The sequence below is a fragment of the Sinocyclocheilus grahami genome, unplaced genomic scaffold (genome assembly GCF_001515645.1).
Source record: "Sinocyclocheilus grahami isolate Dianchi unplaced genomic scaffold, SAMN03320097.WGS_v1.1 scaffold28.1, whole genome shotgun sequence".
NCBI classification, from domain to species: domain Eukaryota; kingdom Metazoa; phylum Chordata; class Actinopteri; order Cypriniformes; family Cyprinidae; genus Sinocyclocheilus; species Sinocyclocheilus grahami.
The window spans coordinates 2,592,372-2,602,709 of NW_015505207.1; the positions used below are offsets into that span (position 1 = coordinate 2,592,372).

The 10,338-nt window shown below is 37.4% G+C and overlaps 1 long non-coding RNA gene across 2 annotated transcripts; it reads right to left on the bottom strand.

Moving 5' to 3' along the window:
- Positions 1–3,952: 3,952 nt before the first annotated feature.
- Positions 3,953–10,338, bottom strand: LOC107569766 (uncharacterized). Of its 2 annotated transcripts, none has more exons than XR_001606942.1 (4): positions 10,260–10,338; positions 9,624–9,775; positions 6,726–6,844; positions 3,953–4,259 (listed from the first exon to the last, which is right to left on the bottom strand). It is a non-coding gene; the product is annotated as an uncharacterized lncRNA (long non-coding RNA). The 2 variants fall into 2 exon arrangements; XR_001606944.1 differs by lacking the exon at positions 3,953–4,259 and adding an exon at positions 4,815–5,551.

Genomic DNA, 10,338 nt, shown 5'->3' on the forward strand with positions numbered 1-10,338 from the left:
GTCTCGGATTTGAGTGCACATATTAATGTCATCTAGGTAGTCTCAATGCGTCTCCCATTGTGCATTTAACAGTAGTGTTTTTTTCCCAGGACAGTTTAGCAATTGAACACAACATGAAGCAAAAACCGTGTTTATGAGTGTGATAGTCGCGGTCTGTCTGTGCATGTGTTTGTCGCAGGGGCCAGCAGTGGCCGCTTGTCACCGTGAATAGGCTCAGGGTGGTTCACATCATTGGGGCATTGAAGGTGTCTCCTCCCCTGTTGTAAAACAAGGGTGTGTGTCACATGGGGACACAGGAGGCATTGTACTCATCGCAGAGGCTACCGTACCACCCAGAGTGTTCCCTAAATCTAATCCCCCACAACACCTCCCCACGACCCTGTCCAGCCCACGGCCACAAGCCTGTCCTGACCACTAACTGCGCAGGAGAGCAGGATGGAGCGTGAAGGTATAAGTCAGATATGGACATTGGATGCATGCGTATATAGAAAGAAAGAGAGCGTGGGATGAGATTGAGGCCTGGAAGAGGCGAGGGGGCGTGTCTGTGAGTTTCCCCTAACAAGATAGGTCAATGGTATGATTGATGGCTGCAGAAGTGGGAACAAAACAAGGGGAGGTGATAAAAATCAGAAAAGAGGGGAAAGAATGGAGAAGGAACGAGGGTCTTGTATCCGAGTTAGGGACGTCTGTGCGAGTGTGTGGGAATATTTACTGCCCTGCAGAAGTGGGAGGCTCTGACTTGTTGCTAATTAGCGGGGAGGCAGCATCTGAGCTCTGGTTTGTTTGTGGGTGGAAATAGTGAGTATGCAAGGGTTCAGTGAATATGACAGGATACTAGGGCAAAAGAATGGCTACACTGACCACCTAAGATGACCCCCCTTTTCACACTCGCATATACATACCTAAAGTTCCAAACACCTCACTACTTTCCCCCGCCTCTTACAAATTGATGTAAATGAGCTGTGCTTTTAAAATAAAGGCAAATAATTTATGGGCATCTGTCAGTTTCCTGGGTTAGAAACACGCAGTGAGGCAAACTGCCGGGCTCTTAAACTGAAGAGTTCAGGCTTGTGTTTTTAAGAGGGGTCCCTTGTCATCTGAAGTACTTTGAAGAGGATCTGCAAACTATCGCAAGCTGGGACACAGACAAACAACACATTAGGACATAGCCACAGTATGAACAATGCACAAGCTGTTTGTCTGTCAGAAATGACTATCTTTTGCTTCTTGGTGCAGTCAGCTGGGAACACGTCTTACATTACATTACATTGTTTTTATCCAAATGATTCAGAAAGTCAATTGCAAAGTTTTTGCATCAAAATAAAACCTTTCTATTTCTTGTATTTTATATTAATAAAAAAGGAAGTTTGACATCACTAATCACCCTGGACTAAACTTCCTTTCTTCTTTTCAAGCTTCCATGATTTGTTCTGAACTTCCTTCCAAGTTTCAAAATGCTCTTCTTCCAGTTTCCTTCAAAATGGTGAGGCAAACTGCCGGGCTCTTAAACTGAAGAGTTCAGGCTTGTGTTTTTAAGAGGGGTCCCTTGTCATCTGAAGTACTTTGAAGAGGATCTGCAAACTATCGCAAGCTGGGACACAGACAAACAACACATTAGGACATAGCCACAGTATGAACAATGCACAAGCTGTTTGTCTGTCAGAAATGACTATCTTTTGCTTCTTGGTGCAGTCAGCTGGGAACACGTCTTACATTACATTACATTGTTTTTATCCAAATGATTCAGAAAGTCAATTGCAAAGTTTTTGCTTCAAAATAAAACCTTTCTATTTCTTGTATTTTATATTAATAAAAAAGGAAGTTTGACATCACTAATCACCCTGGACTAAACTTCCTTTCTTCTTTTCAAGCTTCCATGATTTGTTCTGAACTTCCTTCCAAGTTTCAAAATGCTCTTCTTCCAGTTTCCTTCAAAATTACATTAAAAACGGCACTGTTGGACAGAAGTAATCTGATTTTCTTCCTTTCTAAATTATCACAACAAACAAAAACGACACCATTAACGATGGGGTGGTTTAACCATGTCTGCAACTGGAAAGTTCCTGATTCAAGTCTTTCAAAAGAACAAGCCATGGAGCCATGAATTATGATCAGTGTCTGTAAGACACTTCATCCCAGGTTACTCCAGAGGGATTGTGCCTGTAATATAGTAAAAGCACTGTTATTTTGTCATACCCTTTGGATCTGACACATACTGTGGTATAACCATAATTATACTCCTCTGTTTTGCAACAATTTTTTGTTCCTTTATTCTCCTCTCACCATCCCATCTGTTCTTTTTGGCACATTCAATTTCCTTTCACCTTGAGAAAGAGAGAGTGAGAAAAGGGCCAGGGTCTATAGCGAATTGCACCAATTTACAACAAACAAACCCCCCCATTGCTAAAGGTTGCACATTATTTAATTGCAGAGAATAACAGGAGCACAAGATGGAGAGATGATAGTTATAACAACAAATATTATGATGATGAAACTAAATCAGTGCATTATTGCATATACAAAAACATTATTTTTATGCACTCACATAACCAGCTTTTCCCCCATACAACGGATTTGAACCTGTTGCTTTTGCACATGCAAACACACTAAACAGTTTCTAACAGTGTGAGGTACATGTATAGATACAAGTGCTAATTGTTTTTTCTATATGAGAGTCCATTTTCTTTATAGGGTGTTCAAAGTCAACCCTAATCCAACAAGAGAACCGCACCATCCAGACAAATGCCTCGTTAAGAGACTTCCCACAACACACACGGACACATAAGGTCAGCACACATAACAGTTTTCAATCATGTATTGGAATGGGGTTACAGAGCCCACACCTCTCACACTGTCATCAGCGAGTTAACACCCAACTCTCAGTGGTCACGCTTGCCAGGTTGAGTGTTTAACTGACAGGTGGGAATGAGGGAATTGTATATGTTTGTGTGTTTAGCAAGCAATCTGTAATGAGGGGGCAGTGTGTGTTTAGGCCTGTAATGAGGTGTGGGAGAGAAGCGAAGACCTTAATAGGCAGCAATTACTGAGTGTGTTGTCGCTGAGCGAGTCTATTTGAGTTTCTCTGTATACGTGTGTGTTTGTGTGCCTGTGTTGCAAAGGTTACTTTCACACCTACACTCTAGCAATTCCAGCAGAGAACATTTGATTGACAGAATATCAAAGATACGGACCCAATTTCAAAACAAACCTTTGTATATATGTGTGAGAAAAAAGGGGGGGGGGAAAGGTTTTATTATCTGTTGTATCTTTAATCTTTTTTTATTAGTTTCCTAATAATTACTCATTTGTTAAAAAAGAAATGTAAATTATTAAAATATATTTTTAAATATTAATATTAAGTTAATTTTATGGCACCTAAAAATGATTATATATTGGATTATACATACATACGCACCTATACACAATTATATATATATATATATATATTTATTTATTGTATGCTTTAGGTAATGCATGTTTTGTAACGCCAATAATGCACCTTAAAATTTAAAATTTTAAGCTAAAATAAGAAATAATACATGTTGGTTTGAGAATGTGGCACCTAAACATGATTTTGAAAAATAACATTGTATATCAACAACTTTTAAAATCTTGTAAGAAAAAAAATTATAATTTTCAAAAATCTAATTTAGATGAATTTGAAATAATTTTAAAGCAGCAAGTAGTTTAGTAATAATGCATAGAAGTTGGAGCTATGATACAGTTGGTAATGCACATAGAAAGTCAGGACATAGAAATATATAATGTGCTGAAGGGGACACAGATTCAAATCCAGCTTGCATCTGGTCCTGATCCTATTTCCCTCTCTCTCTCCTTCCACTTTCCTGTCTGGTCCACACTATCCTTTCAATTAAATGCAAAAACCCCATAAACAAACAAACAACAACAACAGCAAAACACAAAGAAAAGTTACATGCTATGTCATCTCCCTCCGATGCACTTTGACTTTTGGATGACCTGGTGACCACCTCCCGGGGGTACTCTAGTTTTGGGATAGTCCCCGGGATGACCTCATCAATTAAGATGACGATGAGTTCAACAGCAGTCAGCCACCCCATTGCCATCTCTCTCCCTCTCTCGGTCACTCTGTACATCCTTTGTCTCCATTAGTTTTCATCTCTCTGTGTGCATTCCATCATTAGACACATCTCTCGATCTCTCTCGCTGTTGTCTCACCCCTTCACCTCAGCTGAACTTCATTTGCCCTCCACTACAGTAGTTACTCCACTGTACTCCTCCTGTAATTTTTTCAAATACAAAAATTATTATTTTTCTCCATGCCAGAGTGATGCATTTATTTGTAAAGACACAATAGGGTTAAAAAAACATTTTAGTTTAAAAATTCAATAAATAAAACATGACAAATGCATATTCATAGTTTTCTTCTTTTTTTTAATAAATAAAATTCTGTATTATTTCTAGGAAAATAAATACGTTTGTAATCTGACCATGCTAACTTTGTACATAATGGTCATGGATTTTGAGTTCATGCAGCTTGAGTGACGCTATCAATAAAGCAAAATATGAGCAAACCAAATACTAAGACATTTTTAGAGTTGTTTATTTTTTAAGTCAATCTTTAGACTTACATTGTTATGAAAGTATAATACAACACAATGTAATGTAATGTAATATAATATAATAAATAATAAACACGAAAGAACAAGCATTTTCATATGTGGACTTCGAACCTCTTTGCATATAATATAAAAATATTAAATATAATAACAATAAATGTGGAAAAATTAGAAGCATTTTCAAAAGTAAACAGAAACTGTAAAATCCAGGCACCGTCTAACTCAGAAAGAGTCAAATGAAACAGCTCAGCATGTTCGAGCATGTGTATGCAAGACAGAGGAAAAAGAAGAGAGAAAAGTGAAAGAAAGAGAACATAGCTCTGATCGCTGATGGATATGTAAATCCTGATAGCGGCCCGCTCTCCAGGGATGCCCCTTCACCCCTGCTTTCCCACCCCACACAAGAGATGAGGAACCGGGCCGCACTGAAGCTTAGCGGCCCGAGATCTTCACTCCCCGGATGATAATCCCACTGTCCAAAGGCACGGATAACGAGAAGAGGACCATAATCCTTTTGTCCTTCTGTGTCACATATGTCGCTTAACACACTGTCTCTCCATCACAAGACTTCATCCAGAGCTGCAACAGATTGGCCCCCTCCAAAAAAGTGCTTGTCTTCCCTACTGTCCCTCCCTCTTCCTCCATACATTTTACATACACAATAACATCACCCGCACAAACCAAGACCTTTCAAAAACAACACAACAAAGCATCATCTTCACAAACTCCCCAGGCTGGGTTTGTATCAATGTTGCATCTCCATATTGCTGTGTTGGTGGCATGCAGTGGGGTGTGTGTGAGAATATTTACGGTGTGTGTGTGTGTGTGGACGTCTCAGGTTAAGATGCACCCTTCGCCTCCCTCAGCCCCACGCCGCTTTGTGTCAGAGAGGACCTGTTGGTATCCGCCTTTGTCATTGAGTGTGCATGTCCATGGGCATATGGTTGATCCACCTCCAATAGGTTCATGTAGGCAGAAAACAGCCATTCATACGCCTATTCATTCAAGCTGCTAGAGACACAGATTACTATGTCATAACACAGAGGGAGGGGGAGAGTGATAGTGAGAGAGAAAGAGAGATTACTTCATAAACTTACTCCGATCTCTATGTGTGGCGCTGCTCTGGTGTTTGAAAAGATTGAGCCATTGTGATTCTTTCAGGCCTCGGTGCAATGCTTAAATTTGTTGCATCAAAAAGAGATGGTGTGTTTGAATGCAAGTCTGGGTTTTACTGTTGTGAATCAAACACCATAAGGCCTGGGGGATTTGCACAAAAATGCTGAAGTGCTGCTAGTGAATGGCATTAGCATATTGTCTAATATCTATTCTCTTATATGTCAGATTTTGCAATACTTTCTCATGAAAGTCAGTGTATAGGGCAAATCTGAGGAACAAACACTGGTAAAAATGTGAGATTTTTCAATTCATTCATGAAACATTATAGCATTATAATGTGCCAGCAAACATTTTATGGGTTTGTCACGGACAGGTACTTTGTTGTTGGAAAGAATTGGAATCATAGAGGACAACAGGCTCATTCTTGCCTATTTCTTTAAGACAAAATACATGGAAGATATTTTGTCAATATTCAATTGCTTTTGAATCAAATGTAGCGGCAACCATGTAAACATTTCCCCACAATATTGTATACATTCACTGTGCTATCTAGGCAGTCAAATTGGTCAAATATTTCTGACAAATGCCATTTTCGATGCGTACAATACATACAATGTGCATCAAATGGTTATTTATTTACATGACTATAATGTCACAGTAGATTTCTAAGGAAAAATTAAAGGTATAGTTTGTTTCTTCATTGGAAAAGATTTGTTTAGAGTTGCACAGCTAGGAAACTCTGATATAAAAATTATATCACAGTTTCTCAACTTGTACGGGAAACAATTTCTCAACTTGAGAAAACGTTCACATACGATTTTCAACTGTGAAGGACATTTGGACAATATCAAGACAGCTTTTTGGCAAAGAACTTCACCATCTTCCTGAAACCTTCCAAAAATGTTTGTAAAGTGTTGTTAAAACACTCTTCCTTTCCAAGTTACTATGCAGAGACAATTATATATTCTTACATAAAAAAAAACCTATTGTAACTGATACAAATGTACTAACCTTGGCCTTGAGGTGCTATCAAAACATTGTTCTGCATACTGATCAGCCTGATACAGGAACACTGGGTCAGGGCTATATGTTTTCAAACCAATGGCAGTCAGGGAGAGTGTTCAGGAAACCTGTTTGAAAACAATCATTATTTTAAGGCACATACATTACACACAGTGACAGAAAATAATGACATGCAAAGCTTCAGATTACTTCATTCTTTTATATTATTATATCCTTGAAGTGTCCTCTTTTCTCTTTCCAAATCAGTGTATATCTAAATTTGACTTTCCTGACCTCTGCGCTGTCTACTTGTCTAACTGGCTTGTTTGTCTCTCTCTCTCTCATGGCTCAGCTCTGACTTCATTATACTCGGCATGTCCATCCTCGATCACCTTTTCTGCCCTCCTAGGACAAAAAACCTCTCTTTCTGACAGTAACGCCCATCACTGTGTCACTTCCTCTCATTCTGATGACCTCTCGTTCTCAGGCCCCAGTCACTTGTTCGCCAACAGTGTCAACTCTGTCATTAAAGGCACATTGTCCTTATTAATTAATGAGTGCTGTTGTTTTTTTCCTTCTCTCCCTCTCTACATACTTATTTGGGCAAATGTGGATTAACATATTCATGAGTCGGCCAGCTTTGCAGCAGCTTGCTCACGAATGGGGCGGCTCTGTTTAGCCCCTGTGTTTTTGTCTTCCTCCATACCTAACCTCGTTTGCTGGGCAGATCCCTGAACCATTAGAGCTCATGATCCCTTTATGCCAGCGAGACTCAGACAGGAGGGTCGGGTTATGAACCCAAACACTGCTGTTTCACGCACCAGTGAACACACCCCGGATAATAAGGCTCAAATGCTAAGTGTTACATTGTGATTAAAATGTCTGTGTTACAACTTTATCTAGCCACAATAAACAATGCTCCTCCACCACAAACTGCGGCGGCTTCTGATATTGTCCCAGAGCTGCTCAAATGTTTCCAGCCCTGGTTATTTTGCTGGGTGATCAGACAAAGAGATGTTTATTTCATCATGGCATATGCAGGAACATAATCATTAAGAAGCATTTAATCCCAGACATCATTAATGTTTTAAATGATTTTTACAAACATGACTTAATTTTTCACTGTAAACATAACCTAAAACCATTGGTGCTTATTTTGCATTTTAAACATAGTATTGTGTATATGAGTAAAGTGACTATACGAGTACATTTGATTACTGATTTATCATTATTAGTTTATATTAGATATTAAATTATACATGCTCGTTTCCTATATTTTTACATTAAAATTACATTTGCTGACATATAACTCATATCTAATAACAGCGCTATATAAATAAAGGTGACTTGACTTGACTTGACTTAATAACACTGTTAAAAATGTAATATTTAACTAATCTCAATGAATATCAGTGCATTATAATGTTGTAATGCCTAAATTCACACATTAGAACACTTTTGTGTTTTATTTTGAATGTACAGTATTAAGTCAAAAATAGTATAAAATTGTATTACTGTATATTCATTAGTTATCAGCCATAACATGAAAATAACTAGAGTTTTCATTCAGAATTTAAAATCCCTAGTGTATCCCTAATTTGATTTACATATGACAAATCCGTAATCTCAATAATAATTAAAAAAAAATGTATACACTTTTCTGTAACTTGATGCTTAGTTGGGGACACTTCATTTCCAGCGTTATCGTTGACATAATTGCAAAGATATTATTTAAACTGAGCTGGATGTTGACATCACTGAATTCAATGATGAACTGTCTTTAACTGAAAAATGAGTGTTTACTGTTGTCATTTTGCATTATTGACACTATTTTCCTAATTAATGCTGTTCAGTTGCTTTGTCACAATCTGTATTGTTAAAAGCGCTATATAAATAAAGGTGACTTGACTTGACTTAACACTGTTAAAAATGTAATATTTAACTAATCTCAATGAATATCAGTGCATTATAATGTTGTAATGCCTAAATTCACACATTAGAACACTTTTGTGTTTTATTTTGAATGTACAGTATTAAGTCAAAAATAGTATAAAATTGTATTACTGTATATTCATTAGTTATCAGCTATAACATGAAAATAACTAGAGTTTTCATTCAGAATTTAAAATCCCTAGTGTATCCCTAATTTGATTTACATATGACAAATCCGTAATCTCAATAATAATAAAAAAAAAAATGTATACACTTTTCTGTAACTTGATAAGAAAGTATTGGCAATTAATATGCATTTAATACACAAGAGGATACACAAGATATTGCTAACCATATCTTTATCACCCAATAAAAATGTTTTCCTTTAGGATGATTTTGGAAGTTGGTAAGGTCAGGGCTTATACATTTATTTTCTTCAAATTAAAACATTTAACCTTCTGTTAAATGTTTTCTTAAAACACTAAAGACAGTTTTTGTTTCTATACATGCCTAATTTAATTTGAATTCCTGATCAAAACTTTCATTCTAAATGACTCAATGTCAGAATGTAAAAATTACAGTGTATATCTGTTACAGCGTCAGTGTATATCCACAGAAAACATGTTATGAAATATGAAAATTTGTGTAAGTGTAAGGGACCGTTTACTGCAAAGTGTTTTGGAGGGAAATTATAAAAAATTAGGAAGGTCTGTATTTAAGTGATTTATTTTATTTTTTGCTTTAAATTTCCTGAGGAGCAAAAGCAACAGCCCATCTTATTAGCCATTATTAGTTGTGTCCATCACAAAGCCTTGCTAACTGCTTAACACACACGCACACATAAACTGAATCAGTCTCTCCCTCCAACTCACTGCTTACACATTTACTCACACACACTAAAACAGTCTCTATCTCCAACTCTCTGCCTCTTGCCTGCTACACACGTGCACACACACATACAGAACTAGCACTCACCAATTTGTAGCCTGCACAGTCACATTGTTTGTTGAGGCTTGCAGTGCAGGCCGCTTCGTTAGCTTGGCCTTTAACGAGCTGCTTAATTGAGCTGTCTAGCGGGCCACCTGTCGCCCCGCACCTCATTAGCATACTAATGCTCCTACATTGTGCTGCAGTGACAGCCAGAGAGAGAGAGAGAGAGAGAGAATTAAAGGATAAAGTGGGTGGAATGGAGATAGAGATGTTATGATTAACCAATTTTTCACAATTACTAAAAAAAAAAAAAAAAAGTATATATTTAGGTGCATTAATGTGACAAAATCATGCATATTAAACTATGTGGCATTCCCACATAAGGTTTTATTATATTTACCTGTTCAAGCTCTTCCTAAATATTAAAACTTAAATAATTCAAATGAAATTACATTAAAAAAAACTTCTTTACAAACACCTGAAGGTGTTACCAGAAAAATGTGATTAATAAGTTAGACGTACTGTTAACATTGAGCAACCAAATGTGTTACGTGTCAAGCAAATGATACAGCTTTTAACAGCCAAAATGAATGTGATCAGCGATTCATCTTATCACTGAGCTGGATGTAATTGGGCAATGCTAGTGCAATAATCATGGAAAGGATTAATAGGCTTTTTCACCTTTTTATTGGGTGCACACATAGTTGCTCAAGTGCCTGCTTTCATTCAATTCATGACATGCAGCTGCAGCACCAAAGAT